Genomic DNA, 16,124 nt, shown 5'->3' on the forward strand with positions numbered 1-16,124 from the left:
CCACGGCTGCATTAAAACAAATAAGGGAGCCCAGCATCAATTCTTGCCTTGGTGGCGTCCCCACAAATAAAACAAGCATAATGGAGAGCCCTGGGAACAGATGCTCGCCTGCTTGGACAATAATTGCAAAATTCAATCAATTGTGCACCAAGTCATATATTAAGAATCAAGGTTAGGCACTACTGGTGAGCCAAATATCCGCTTGGGCAATGTGTTCCTCCAGGAAGAATGTGATTACAGCCGTGACGGTTAGGACGGGACCTTGCTGTGGATATGGATTAATGCTTTATATTGTCTGAAAAAGAAAACAGAACAAAACACGAGAAAGCAGCAAATAGTTTCCATTAACATATTACTTTATTAAAGGGCGTGGTTGGGAGGGGTTGAAATTTTGAAGAAACTTGATTTTTTGCGCTCGACGTCACAGGTTTTAGTGCATGGGTTTGGCTAATACCCCGAAAACCCTGAGAACAGGATGGCGCTTATACAAGGCCAGGACCGGAAGGATACCTCCTAATACCGAAATAATAAAAAGCTCGATGGCACTTTGATAAACGGATTTAACCTTGAGTGGTTAAATCGCATTATCAAAAGATGCCCTTACCTTGGGCCTTTGTACCAAAGATAACAAAAAACTTCTATTTAATTATTTATATTTATTTGGCGATATAGGCCACGGCTGCATTAAAACAAATAAGGGAGCCCAGCATCAATTCTTGCCTTGGTGGCGTCCCCACAAATAAAACAAGCATAATGGAGAGCCCTGGGAACAGATGCTCGCCTGCTTGGACAATAATTGCAAAATTCAATCAATTGTGCACCAAGTCATATATTAAGAATCAAGGTTAGGCACTACTGGTGAGCCAAATATCCGCCATGAGCCTATGCTTTGAGCATTGGCTGCGCCACCAGTAGGGTCAGACGGTAGGGGGGAAAAAGGGGGGATTGGAATTTTTAAAATTGATGATTGCATAACTCATGTTTATGTCCTCAAATATTGTAATTTATGACAATAATCAATATTTGTTAAAATAAAATGACCAGAAAATAAGAAACTGTGTCAATACAAATACATAGACTCTCAACAGTCTATGAGCAAGAGCAAAAATTGACTTGGTGCATGACAGTACAAATAAATAATCCCTCAATAGTCTATTGACAGTAAATAAAATAGTTACCATGACTAAAATCTTAGTCATGGCGCAGCCATGGCCCAATTTCCCCATCTCTTGGGGACACGTGAACTGAGTTATTAATCAAAAACACTTGCAAAGCCTGTTGCAACCTATACAAAAACAAGTTATTACCCATCTCAGAAAGGTGAACCTTATCTTTAGAAAACATGCCTGTGTTGATCCTATGTAACTCTGGGTACCTGATGTACTTCCCCCCGGACCTTAACAAGTGAGTAGCCACATGGCTATTTACTCTGACTCTTATTCTCTCCATAGCAGACTGGTTGATACCCCCCCCCCCCTCCAATGAAGACGTGGCAGTATTTGTGACCATATAAGCAAAGTTGATGGTAGCAATTTTTTTTTTGTAATATTTCTTTTAATCTGAAACGTAGATCAGCTGACTTACCCCCACTATACCATGGAATGTTATTTCCCCTGCAATGAATAACTAACATGTGAGGAGCATTTTCTACCTTGAGCAAAGTTCTAATTTTGGGTAAGATGTCCTCCACCTTCATACCCCCTTTGCCTTGCCAGAATATGGTAGCATTGTGCCGGTCTAATTCTAAGTTGGTGCCAAATACTGATTTTCTGGCATAATAAAATGCATGTTTAACAATGGAGGACCCAATGATCCATATTCTCTTTACACCTACAAAGATTTGACAACAGAAAAATTAGCGAGTTATGAACATATTAATTCCTTATGTACTTGTACAGACACTGAGATTTCCATCTGCCCTTACTAGCAATGTCTTTTTCACTGGCCCCATTAGCCCAGGCAGTTGAGGCTGCGCCTATGCGGAAGGAGTGAGTTTTATATGTTTGCTTGCTTAACCCCGATTTGTCTAAGGCCATATTGAAAACAGCTGACACCTGATACCTTGTCACTGGACTACCTGAGATGTGGCAAAAAAATGCTGAAGGGATGCTAGGTCTTAGTTGCATAAATGATAAAACTAGGTGCACTGGGCATACTGCCTGTAAAGTGGCTGTTAGTGAAATGGTTGCCCCCCTCCCCTCTTGATCAGTTTTGGAGTGTTTAAGGACAATGAGGACTTTATTGGTCTGTTTGCGATAGGTTACATCCCCGGCTTGAATAGCATGACCAGGGTCATGCACTGAATTTTGAACCAGCTCCCCCATTCTGAAATAACCAAAAAAGGCTGTTGAGAATATGGTTGAGAACAGCATCGTTTCATAATGAGATTTGCATATTGTGGGCAGCAACTTAAGGATGCTGGACAAAATTGTTAAAGTGACCGGTTTACGTTCATCGACCTGGACATTTTTTCTGCCCAGCCCTACCAGGGTTTTTCTGAGTAAGAATGATTGTGTTGGATCAGAAAGGTTGTGAAGTTTACAAAAATAAGATATCCCAGAAATGTACGACTTAACCGTGTTTGGGGAATACTGCTTATACGATAGGTAGGAGACAAAATCGACTAATTGATTGTAATGGGGAGGCCACTCTTCTGTGTCAAAATAATGCTTGCGAAAATCATTGAATACATTTAATGCAGTGTTATACAACTTCTTTGTACTGTCAGAGATGGAATAGCTTAAGAGCTAATGAGCTCTATGTCGCAGATCACCTGCCGAAATGACCAGGGTATTAATGTTGGGTGATCCTCTGCCTCAGGGAAGCTGGCTCGGAAACGTGACCATTGCTGTCGAGAGATAGAATCTGCTTTGATATTATGCAAGCCTATGATATGAGTTGCCTTAAACTGGATGTTATGCACTAACCCCTGAAGAACTAACTTTCTGAGCAAACGCATGACCCTTTTTGATTTTGATGTCTTAGAATTAAGAATTGATACCAGAGCCTGATTGTCAGTGTGAAGAATAACTTTTTTGCCAGCCAATTTTTCCCCCCAGATTTCGAAAGCCATAGCTTTTGGTACTAATTCTAAAAATGTAATGTGTTTAATGATCTCTAGCCCTTTCCACTGTGATGGCCATTGCATGAATGCCCATTGCTTACCTAAAATAGCACCACAACCTAACTCAATGTTCCCTGCACTATCAGTAAACAACTCCATGTCAAAATCGTTTGCCCAATCTACAGTTCTGTAAGAAGTGACTCCGTTGAAACATTCCAAGAACAGTAGCCAAGTTTTAATATCTGCCCTCATTTCTAAATTGACCCTGCGTTTGTGATGTGGCTCTGACAGCCCACAAGTAGCGTCATACAGCCTTCTAACAAAAGCCCTACCAGCTGGGATAGCCCTTATACAAAAATTCAGTAGCCCTGTAAGAGCCTGAAGCTCTTTCAATGTAACCTTCTTTTTGGATAATATATACGTTAACTGGTCCTTAAGCTGTCCCAATTTGTCTGATGGTATGCGAATTGTCATTTCTTGAGTGTTAATTTCTAGCCCCCAAAAAATCAAAATATTTGTAGGCCCCACAGTTTTTTCGTGCGCTAAGGGGATGCCCAGCTCATGACAAATGGAACTAAAAACCGACATAAGCCTAGCACAATCTTGGCTACCATCCCTACCTGCTACCAAGAAATCATCTAAATAATGAACCACATTGTTGCTTTTGGCCTGCTTTTTAAGTACCCATTCTAAAAAGGTAGAAAACTTCTCAAACTTGGAACAGCTTACAGCACATCCAAATGGCAAGCACTTATCTACAAATATCATACCCTGAATTTTAAAACCTAATAATTCATAATCTGCTCTGTAAATTGGCAATAACCTAAATGCATTTTTTATGTCTAATTTAGCAATTTGTGCTCCTGGACCTAATTTTGCAAGCATGTCTAATGCATTGTCAAATGACGAGTATTTAACTGAGCAATGTTCCTTACTAATAAAATCATTGACGCTAGACCCTGTAGGGTAAGACAAGTGATGAATCAATCTGTAAGAACCCCCCTTTTTTGTACCATGCCCACTGGAGACAGCCTAAGGTTCGGCAGAGTGGGCTGATCGAATGGACCTGCAACTCTGCCTAACATGATTTCATTAATGACCAACTGAATAGCTTCGTACTGTAACCCAGACATGGATTTGAGATTAATACAGTCAGTGGCCACTCGAAGCCCTTCAATATACAACCTAAAACCATATGTAAAACCCTGCAAAAGTTCTAAGGCTACCAAGCCATGTAGGTAATTTGCTAATAAATCGCCTAATCTCGGTACGTTAATCGGGCTTGCTGCAATATTACTGAGGTCTAGCTGATTGGGTATAAGGTGCTCTAATAGCTGAACTCGGTGCCGCGGGTCTCCTGGGTAGCTGAGGCCGCCATGTTGCTTGCAGACCAGTTGACCTAAAATTCAAACTAGAGCCTGAGGTTGTCTTATGTTTAATGTAGGGATGGTTTTGTGAACATATCATACATTCGTGCTTGTATTGACACACAAGTTTATTACATATGCCCTTGTAATTGAATTCATAACACTTTAGAAGGGGGGCCTGATGTGAGGAAGTCTGGGTGCTAGGGGGACTGTACATATACAAGAGCCATAGCTCCTGATCGACAACAGCAAATGAGAGAGATGGGTTAGGCTCCTTCTTCAGTCTGAACTGGATGTCGTAATCACGCCACCCGAGAGTCTTAACTCTATTTGCCCCTAACCTAATAGTATGAATATATTTGAATAACTGAGCTCTGCTCTCGGGATGGGCTGAGGTATATATCGATGCGTAAATGAGAAAGGCATCTGTCCATACTTGTATGTCATTGATTACCTTTGCTTTAGATTTGGGGGCCAGGGTGAGGCTTCCCTCTTTCATAGAAAAATATCTGGTCTCATCGTTTGGATCGGCCCCATATGAATTTTCAACCAACAAGCCCAAATTGATGTACTCGCCATTAACAATTTTAAGTTTTAATTTATTTGATACTTCATGGCCTAAATCATTGTCATAGCTTGTCGTTAATGCAAGATAATTGTCATTTATCAAAACGGGTTCTGTACCTTGACTCTGTTACCGTGTGGCCATGGGGGTTTCCAGTGGCTCTATGGGCATTGGGGGGTTTGTCTCACTCTGCTTGCTTAGGATGTTTGCTACAGCTTCTGACACCTGCTGCAACTGCTCATTAGATAAGCTAAAGGACGGCTGTCCCATGCTTCCACTGGTTTCAGTTTGACCATCTCCTTGACTGGTCTGGGCGCCATCGTTGCGCTTTGCGCGCCTTCTTGGTAATGGCGTCGAAACACGCTTTCTTTTTGGCATTGTCGTTGACTTGGGGTGCTCGTTATGAAATATACACACACAAATAAGAATTAATATTAAACTCTGACTAAAAAAAATGAACAAAACACAAAAACAAAAACAGTCGAATTATGGTAACAATTAGAGGAATTTGTGCCAATGTATCTAAGGCCACGTGTAGCTATGCCAACGGAGGCCAAAATAAATTGAAGAAAAATATGTGAAAAAATTCTACCAATGACCGTGTTCAAATATTTCACAGAGAGCGAACACAATCTACAATGCTTAGCAAGACAATAAAGAAATTTCGCCAAAGGCGGCTTAGCACGTGGGAAAGAGAACCCGAGTGCTGAAAACACGTCTTACCTCGTTGAAATTTTGAAGAAACTTGATTTTTTGCGCTCGACGTCAAAGGTTTTAGTGCATGGGTTTGGCTAATATCCCGAAAACCCTGAGAACAGGATGGCGCTAATACAAGGCCAGGACCGGAAGGATACCTCCTAATACCGAAATAATAAAAAGCTCGATGGCACTTTGATAAACGGATTTATCCTTGAGTGGTTAAATCGCAATAACATTAAACATGGTGAAAACATTTTAATATCTTAGTTATCTACACTTGCAAAATTATGAGCAATTTCCTGCATAAGGGGATCCTGAAAATTGACTAAAACACAGCACAATTGAAAGACTTTTGTAGAAATATATCTAAATTGCTGCGGAACATGCCTTAAAATTTCATAATTCTTAATATGCTCATTTGAGGCATGTTGTGTAGATGTATGGAACAAAGGTCATTTTGTGTGCATACGCATCCACATGCGGATGCGTGCAACATTAAATGACATGTATACTTAATATTGCTTTAACTTTTACACTTTATTTATGAAATGCTCATTTCATAAGGAAATTATATAAGGATATATTAATAGTGTAGATAATATGACATTGTCAGATTAGCACGAAATGATGTGCATGCACGTGCACTTTGCTCTGATTGGCTGAAACAAAAATTTTAATATCTCTTTTTCTTTTTTGATGAAATACATTGAAATTTTAATTAAGAAATGCATTAGTATATCCTACAATATGATATATAACAATAATCATGAAAACACGTGCATGCATGTGCACTGCAATCTGATTGGCTAAAACTTTAAATGGCTATAACTACTCTAGTTTTGAACCAAATAGGATGGGATTTATAACATAGATAGACATAATGGATTCCTACAAGGTAATGTTATTTTGCGTATGCATGCACATGCGCTTAGCTCCGATTTTTAAATCAAAGTACTGAAAGGACTGATACGAGTTGATGGTTGTCCAAGCTTAGCTAATGGGCATAGTATTACTGATGACAAAATGAAAATTATCCAGTTCGGGACAGCATACGCTATTGCTTGCAATAGCAGACTTTCTAGTCATTATGTGGTCCCGACAAAGTTGGGGACGACATATTGCGATTGTATGCATGTTTTTAAATACATCCCTAGTGTATCAGTAATATGATCATTTTTCTGCTAACTGTTGTTACCTCTTAGCTTCGGACGTAGGAAATATTGATCCTTAGTAGTGCCTGACGCCATGACATAAGGCAAGAAAAAAAATGCTCAATAACAATAAAGAACAATTATATAAAGCTCAAAACTAAAAAGATAAAATCACCCTTATACTTCATCAAAGTTAAACCTATTGTTCTTATATAAAATTTAATGATGCTTTTTCATGCGCTCCATCTAATAATTCCTTATATCATTCATACTTTAACTGATACCTGTTCTTTTCACCTGTGTGCTGTTCTTAAGCCCGGCTTTCAGTACTTTCAGTACTTTGATTCAAATAGTTTTGCCTATCTTCAATTAATTTTACCTATCTTAAAATCAATAGTTTATATACTCAAAGCAAATATGAATATTGTCAAACAAATTGTTGAAACAAGAATATCAGCAGTCTCGTTTAAAGTCATCTCATTTCGTAAGTTCTATGGTCGATACATGTACAATGATCTCGTCATAAAATACAATTTATCAATAAGTAATACACTAACTGGCGTTTTTCAATTTTGATCGTTTCCTAAAGAGTACACAGCGGGTGTGACCGATCAGCATCTAATGCTAACTCCATGTCACCTGTTCCCACATATGATGTTTTTATGTCTGTGTTCGCTCCGATCCTACAAGGGTTGTCCGTAAATTTCATGAACAATATTACATGTATTTATTTCCGACAAACATTGATAAAAATATATAAACTATTATTTTCATAAAATCAATGTTTTCATTTTATTAATATGCACGTTTTAAACAAAAGCAAAGCACAAGTAGTTATATCTTTATCGGATACATAAAAGACACAAACTTATACCCGTAGCGCTAAAACGAAAATCCTTGACGTTACCTTGCCCGACGTCAAAAGCTAAATTAATGCAACTTTTCTCAACAAAGTCACTACATTTTTTTATGCCTCTTTATCCAGTCATCAAAAATGTGCACACACTGTTCAGGTTTCATACGTTAAATAATATTCAACACTTTCTGTCTTAGATCCTGCAAATCATCAAACCTCTGTCCGCGTAAAAACGGCTTCATGTATGGAAAAACCACAATGTCTTGCATTGGGGAAAAAAATGATCAACTTTTGACAGTTTGCTATTAATTTGACCACCAACCTAGAAACTTTAATATCAATGTAGCCCAAAGGGTGAAAAAGTATATACTGAAAAAAAGATTATAAACAGCAATTTTCTGACCTTGACCCTTTTATCTAAAAGATTTTTAAAGGTAATCGCCAACCCTCTACCCAAAGGCACTCTATGGATGAGGTATGAGCCTAAATGATTGAGCCAAGAGAAGATGAAATATAACCTGAACAATAATTTTACATAAGTTTTTTTTTATTTTCCCTTTGTTTAAAGAATTGGCCCAAGGTCCCTGACCCCTCCTTCAGATCTTCTGAAGCTTATACCGCTAGTAATACATATGCTCTCCAAATTTTATCAAAATGAGCTAAAAGCAATTGAAAGCTTTACCGAGAACCAAATACAAATTCAATAGATGCATTATTGTTTGGATGTCTAGCTGTGACATTGTGTATAAAGGAAGACGACGGTGTTTTGTGTGAAAACTACGTAGGGAACTGTTTAATTTTAATTTTAGTGCGTAATTTTTCAAAGTGCGTTGTAACATACCATTGACTTCAGTGTACATGTACCCGTCAGACCCCTTAAATAGTTAAATACTTAGTATATAGGATATGTCTACTGGAAATCATTCCTTCCTCTTGATACTGGCGCGGACAAATACCTTCAAATATTTGGGTATTAACCAATCAGAAGCTAGAATTTTATTTATTTTGAAATTTATATATAATTAAATCAACGAAATATTTTTCTCGTTCATTTATCAAAAAACTTTACATTCTGCAAGTAAATATTTTTCCTTTTTTAATTTTTGCTGATAAATGGCAAAACATTTAAGTTTAGAAATTTCAGCGTCCGTGGTTTACGGTTTGGAGAAGATATTTTTCAAGTTCTTCTATGACTTATATTAATCAGAGATACATTTATCTCTATACAGTTATATTTTAATTAATTCGTTTGTTTCTTCTTTAATTAACGTCTTCACTCACATGGAGAGCTGCAAATTTTGACCTTTAATAAACACTGAAAGCCAATGAGCAGTGATGGATCTTTATTGTGACCTGTCCTTCGGATGAGACCGTTTGAACCGAGGTCCCGTGTCGCAGTTGGTACTGGCACGTAAAAAAGGTGGCGTCTCCATGGAAGGGATATTCGAACCCGCGACTCTAAAACAGACGCTCTACCACTGTGCAACGAGGGCGACGTCAAGGTTTTAGACTTATGCTGTAATGTCGCCTTAAGAGTGAGCAGGTTGTTGTTTGAAGAGCAGGTAAATGTTATTCTATAGTTTCTGTAAGCCCTATGGTGCCCAAGCTTGCACTGATGATAAAACTTAGAGTGAAGCTTCCATTTTACTTCTATTAATATCCAATCGCAGCGTAGGGAATATTTCTTGTGTACTATTGATGTCAATTGTTGTTTTCAATTGCAATGAAAACAAATATTGTCATTGGCTGAACCTGACGTCACATTATAGAGGCGTTGATATTCAACACTTACGACACTTTTTGTAACCAAACAGCCACGGATTGGAGAGAGCTATCTGCGGACCCCGGGCTTTGGCTAACTCACTCACTCACTCGGTCGTCCTTAGACGACCAACGACATGTACACGCCAGTTCTTTCAATCGGCCATTAGGGAAGCTAGTTCTTTTGCATCCCTCGTCCTTGTGTCACGCTTCAGTGTGTCCAAAAATGTTGCCTTGGGTCTTCCTCGTCCACGGCGTCCGTGATTTGGCTCCCACAGTACCAATGATTGTGCGCTGAGCTCTGTATGACAGAAGCAATGCCTAGCTAGCTGCATTCTCCTGGAGGCTATTTTGTCGCTAGGTTACCATATAGGATCTGGTTGGGATTGTGGCTTGTCCAGTGAATGTCTACAACCTCACGAATCATGCGTGTATAGGTTCCATCTAGTGACTTCTCCTGGGCTACTGTTAGAGTCCAGCTCTCGCAGTCATACAGCAGAATAGACTCAATTGTGGCTATGAAGAAGCGCAACTTGAGATCTCTTCACTTTGTTGAGCGCCATATTCTGGACATCTTGTTCACAGCCTGCCAGGCTAGTGCTTTTTGAACAACCATGTCCTTTTCTGAGCTTTCGACCCGGGAGCCAAGATATGTGGCTGAAGAAAGATTCTTAAGAGCTTAATTCGTTAATATCATTAAGATTTTTAAAATTTATTCTAAAGTGTCCAAGTTTTTTTTTAGGGTGAAAAACACGTCGGAGGATTACCTCATATATAAGTCGGTTGTATTTTTTTTTTTAGATTATTTTGTAGGAATTTGTCATTTGTTTAAAAGTCGGTACAACTCTTTGTAAGAATCAGATAACAATTTCTAATAAATGAACATATGTTTTAATCTGATTTCAATTTATATTTTTTAGAAATGACGTCGATATTTAACTTTAAATCATTAAAAAAAAATAAATAATGTTCACTTAAAAAAAAAAAAAATTATTAAATACATGCATATAAAGACTTGTACTTTATTTATAACCTTAGAATACATAAATGATATAATATACTCAACAAAAAAGTTAAGGGTTAAGTATAATATAGTTAATTTGAGAAAATTTCAATTCTGAAATTTATTATAAATTGATGTGAATATATCCAAAACTACACGTGTTGTTTGCTACACTTCACTAATTTATCAGTCCACGTGTTAGAAGCCAAACATAAAAGTATCAACCTTAGTCAGCCTTGCAGAGTAGAACTGGTAAGCATGTCTTTATGAAATATACTGTCAATACTTCATGCTGACAATAAATAAGGACAATTAAACATCTTTTAAACACAAATGAATTACAGGTGATGCCTCAAAGAAGACGCCTGGCTGTGCAGGAAGCACAGGCTGCATTGGGAAGACTTATGAACTGGTCACAAAGCGTCATTGGTCGGTTGTGGCAGAAATATCAGGTTACAGGATCAGTCCAGGAAAGACCTCGAAGTGGAAGACCACGATGTACGACGGTCCGATAGGAGGACCGCCAACTTATACTGCAGGCAAAGCGAAACAGATTCAACTCGGCTGTTGCTTTTAAAAGGGATTTTCACAACACACATAGAATAAACATCTCTACTCAAACATGCACGATTAGGCTTCATGAAGCTTAACTAAAAGCAGGACGACCTGCCACACGCCCAATTTTGACTGCAGATCACGGAGTAAGGAGACCGGAGTTTGCAAGAGACCATGCAAATTGGCAAATCCGCCACTTGAGATAGGTACTCTTTACAGATGAATCCAATATTCATGTAAATTTTAATGATGGAAGGCGACGAGTATGGAGACAGAAGAAAGAGCGTTTTAGTGACTGCTGTGTGACTCAACATGATCGCTTTAAGGAGGTTCTGTTATTGTGTGGGGAGACATTTCTATTCAGGGGTCCACGGAGTTGTACATCATCAGAAATGGAGCATTGACCGGTATTAGATTTAGAGATAAGATCCTTCAGCCAATTGTGAGGCCGGGGCAGTACGAACAGAATTCATTTTAATGTATGATAACGCTAGGCCACAGAGACCAAACATCTTAAACCCGTACCTTGAGGCAGAGACTATCGAGAGAATGGAGTGGCCTTCGAAGTCAACAGACTTCAAACCTTCTGAACATGTCTGGGATGTCCTTCAGAGGTAAATTCAGCAGCGGGATCCTGCCCCATGCAACATCAATGAACTTGAAGTTGCTCTGTTAGAGGAATGGGATCGGATATCTCAAGGACCATCCGTTCACTCGTTCGAAGTTTCCCCAGGCGATGCAGGGCTATTATTCAGGCAAGGGGAGGACACAATAAGTATTGAGAGTTGTCAGGATATTTGTCAGTCTTTAATTAAACAAATTATGCAATTACTGTATATGAAAATTTACGTTAAACAAGGGTATCCATGATTGTTTAATTTGTTTTCTGTCAAAGTGAACATTTACCATTACTTTTTTTTATCAAGTGTGTTATAACTTTACAGAAGAAATTATGCAATTTATTTTGATTAAATATACTTTTTCGATGTAGAAATTATAAATGAAGGTTTTCGTAACCCTTAACTTTTTTTGTTCAGTATATGTATTTTTCAAAAAAACATAAGTTGCATTACTTAATGAATGACCCTCGTATCTCTCTTCTGATGGTTCGCCATTTATTATCCGTTATTAGCAGACCTTTTTTTATATTCATATGATGCAAATTGTGTGCAAAATCTTATGAATGAAAAGAAGAGAACACTTTCTGTGGCCTTCAACTCGACATTGAGATATATGGACGACGTATTGTCAATTAACAATGGTAATTTCCATTCCTACGTCGATACGATATATCCTGGCGAGCTTGAGAAAAGACACCATAGAGGCTGACACATCTGTTTCATACTTGGATATTTTACTTGAAAAAGACCTTAATGGTAATCTAACAACCAAGATAATGGTAATCTAACAACCAAGCTCTATGATAAACGTGATGACTTTAACTTTTCTATCATCAACTTCCCTTACTTATGCAGCAATATACCTTCATCACCTACATACGGAATTTATATATCTCAGTTGATTCGATACGCAAGAGCTTGCTCTACGTATGAACAATTTCTTAAACGAGGTACATTATTGACAAGCAAGTTGATGAAACAAGAATATCAGCCGTCTCGTTTAAAGTCATCATTTCGTAAGTTCTATGGTCGATACAATGGCCTTATCAGCAAATACAATTTATCATTGAATCAAATGCTGACTGACGTATTTCATACTAATTGTTAGTCCATTATTTATACACTGAATTGACGACGGATTTTCCGTTATTTTCTGATCATGACAAGGAGCACACGGCGGGTGTGACCGGTCGGCAGGGGACGCTCACTCCTCCATGGCACATGATCCCACCTCGGATGATTCTGGGGTCCGTGTTTGCTCTGCTCTTATTTTGTATTGTTTTAGGGACTTTGAGATTGAATACTGTTCGTTATCTTCATATCCTTCTTAGTATTGTTGACTATCTCGATTGTCTACATATTGTGTCAAACAATCAGATTAAGGTGGATTCATTCAAACCACCGTTCTTTTTGTGGAGGCGGTTAATGAGTAGGTATTCGTTTTAATTTTTTTTTTATTTTTGATAAGCAATTGATTTTAGTTGTGTGATTTACAGAAAGAGTCCTAATTTATTTTTAAAAATACAAAACAGATAGGAAGCTTAAGGTCTTTTAATTTGCGTGTATGGCTTTAACATACGTTAAAGAGAAAAATATGTCTTATTATTAAATGCGGAAATATTTAATTTTACATCCTTTATCAAGTAAATTCCTGTGCTTGTTTTTTCTATGAAATAATCTTAAGATTGATCTCTTATATGCTTCTTCCTGCTGCAAAAACAGGAAAAAGTACTTCATAATTGCATACGTTTTAAGCACATATCATAAAGTGGAAAAACCATATTTACTGAAGATCCTTATAGCCATGTTATATTTGGCCCCTCTTAGTTATATATTTTGACATCGTTAAGCATTTGCAAAATAATTTGTTTCTTTGGATAAGAATGCTTCAAAAAAAAAATTATAAACGTGTCACCTAGTACCGTGCCATACAAGTCAATTGATAAGTATAAACATGAAATTAATCAGCATTATTAATATGGAAAACAAAGATAAAAAAAAGATTAAGTGTCATGATATATTACTTGGGGCTTACTTGAAGTGATCAATAAATATTCAGTTATCAAGACATATGAGAAAACAACATCTGTAGATTTAAGACCCCTTCCTTCTTCCTATATGTATTCATACGAAATAAGAAAAGAAGTGGAGATATTGTTTAAGTTCCATTCATTTTAATATTGAGTAAAATTCTTACATATTTCATACATTCAGAATCGCACAAAATATTGAATTTTACTTCCAATTGTATATTTTCATGTCCCCGTAATCGAAGATTCAGAGGTATATCGTTTTTCCTATCCATCTGTCTGTCCGCTTATCTGTCTATTTGTTTGTCTGCAAATACTTTAACCTTACCCAGAACTTTTGAAAGGGGGGGGACGGCTATGGCTTTCATATTTCACAGGTGTATTCCTTGTGACAAAACCTTTCTTTGGGTATCACCAATTTGACCTTTTGACCTTGGAATTTAACTTTCATTTTAAAAACTAAAATCTTCGTCATAAGCTGCAATACGGGTGGATAAATGTTTCACAAACACATTTTTTTCTTACAATGTTTTCTTTCCTTTTCTTTATCTTAAGACCGTCTTTTTCTCTTGAATTTTACTTCCTTCAAAGTTGTGCACGATCAGAATTTCAAGGATTTTACTATATTTTCATCAACCTTAACTTTTTACTGCAATTTTCCTGTTTACTATCTTGATTACTACCATGATTATTAAGACATTAGCTTAAAATTTTCGTTCTGATCTTTTTTATCAACCTAGTAAGTTTTCTTCCATCTATTTATGGTTCTAAATTAATGGGTTAGTACAAGTGTTTATGTGATTATTTTGAAGAATTGAAGCTTTGACGAAATTTGTATATTAGAAATATGGCGAGTTTAATACTAGCATTACATATCCAGTAGTATTTAACAGTGCTTTTTTAATAACAATGTAAAAGTGGACGAGTGATATTTTAAATTCGCAAATTTCTTCAAGGTTTTCACATCATCAATGGTTCAACTTTTACAGTATATTAAAAAGGAATCCTTTAAACAAATCTTAACCAATCTCATATTGAACATAACAAATATATGCTGTATATGTTTGTTCTAATTACATTTGTACTACTTGATATCTTGAATAGAATTTGAAGGCCGTATAAACAATATTTGTTTTAAATACTTTCTTTTCACCTGATTTCCGGTACAACAGTAAGGAAATACCTATAATCAGTTATTTATTTCGCCAAAATGACAGCCAAGAATGGTCAAGTTCATAATCATGTCATAACTCCTCAAAAAAACAAAAAGAACACACACACGCACACACACCCTAATACACCCTCACACAAACACACACACACAGAGAAATCTTGATCTTTGACCGAACATGTATCTCTGTTATTAGAAAATTATAAATAATTCAATTACCGTAGAGCTGATTTCTTTAGCGGGTGAAATTTGGCGGATTGCTTGCTCAAAAGTATGTCACTAGCTTTGGTGGAATTTGTATTGGCAAACACAGAGTTCCATGACATTGCCAAAAAGAGGAAATTCATCTCTAAGATAAGTTTATAATAAGTACGTTTATTAAAATGCATTGAATACCAATTTACACAAAAAGTTGAATCAAGATGATAAGACTAATCAAACTAAATGATTTTTGTTGTTTTCAGTATTGTTGTTTTCATATTAACAGTTGTGAAGGAAAAAATTCAAGAGTACTGTGCAACAATATTCAAGAAGTGGTGTTAATCGGATGCGGGACTTAAAAATTCCAAGGAACTTTTGGACATTTGTAATTAGAGTACAGGCTTTTCGATATCATTGACAGCTGTTTTTCAATCAAATTAGAACTCAAAAATTTACATGCCTTGTCACTGGTCATTTCCAAATTATTTAGTTAAAACACATTCTGATTATACACAAAAGTACTCTGAAGTCGACATCAAAAAGGTGCTTGAGTTTCTGATTGATAAGACCTGTTTTTGTACTCATGAACCAAACTGTGTTCAAAATCTTATGCGTGAAAAGAAGAAACACTTGCTGTGGGCCTCAGTTCGACATTTAGAAATATAGACGACGTATTGTCAATTAACAATTGTAATTTGCATTCATATGTCATTACAATATATCCTAGTAAGCTTGAGATAAAGGATACCGTCGAGTTAGACAAATCTGTTTCATATCTGGATATTATACTTGCAAAAGACGTTAATAGTAATCTAACAACCAAGCTCTATGATAAACGTGATGACTCTCACTTTTCTATCGTCAACTTTCTTTACTTATGCAGCAATATACCTTCATCACCTGCATACGGAGTTTATGTATCCCAGATGATTCGATACACAAGAGCATGCTCTAAGTATGATCAATTTTTAAAACGAGGTGAATTATTGACAAACAAGTTGATAAAGCAAGAAAACCAGCACTCTCGTTTATAGTCATCACTTCGTGAGTTCTATGGTCGATACAGTGATCTTGTCAGCAA

The 16,124-nt window shown here is 36.9% G+C and overlaps 1 protein-coding gene across 3 annotated transcripts in view; it reads right to left on the bottom strand.

Moving 5' to 3' along the window:
* LOC134251495 (multiple epidermal growth factor-like domains protein 10) overlaps positions 1–16,124 on the bottom strand; it is a 58,878-nt gene that overhangs the window by 23,361 nt on the left and 19,393 nt on the right. The gene's annotated exons all lie outside the window — the stretch shown is intronic.

The sequence above is a fragment of the Saccostrea cucullata genome, unplaced genomic scaffold (genome assembly GCF_032062105.1).
Source record: "Saccostrea cucullata isolate Sc308-1 unplaced genomic scaffold, CSIRO_AGI_Scuc_v1 ctg1624, whole genome shotgun sequence".
Lineage (NCBI taxonomy): Eukaryota > Metazoa > Mollusca > Bivalvia > Ostreida > Ostreidae > Saccostrea > Saccostrea cuccullata.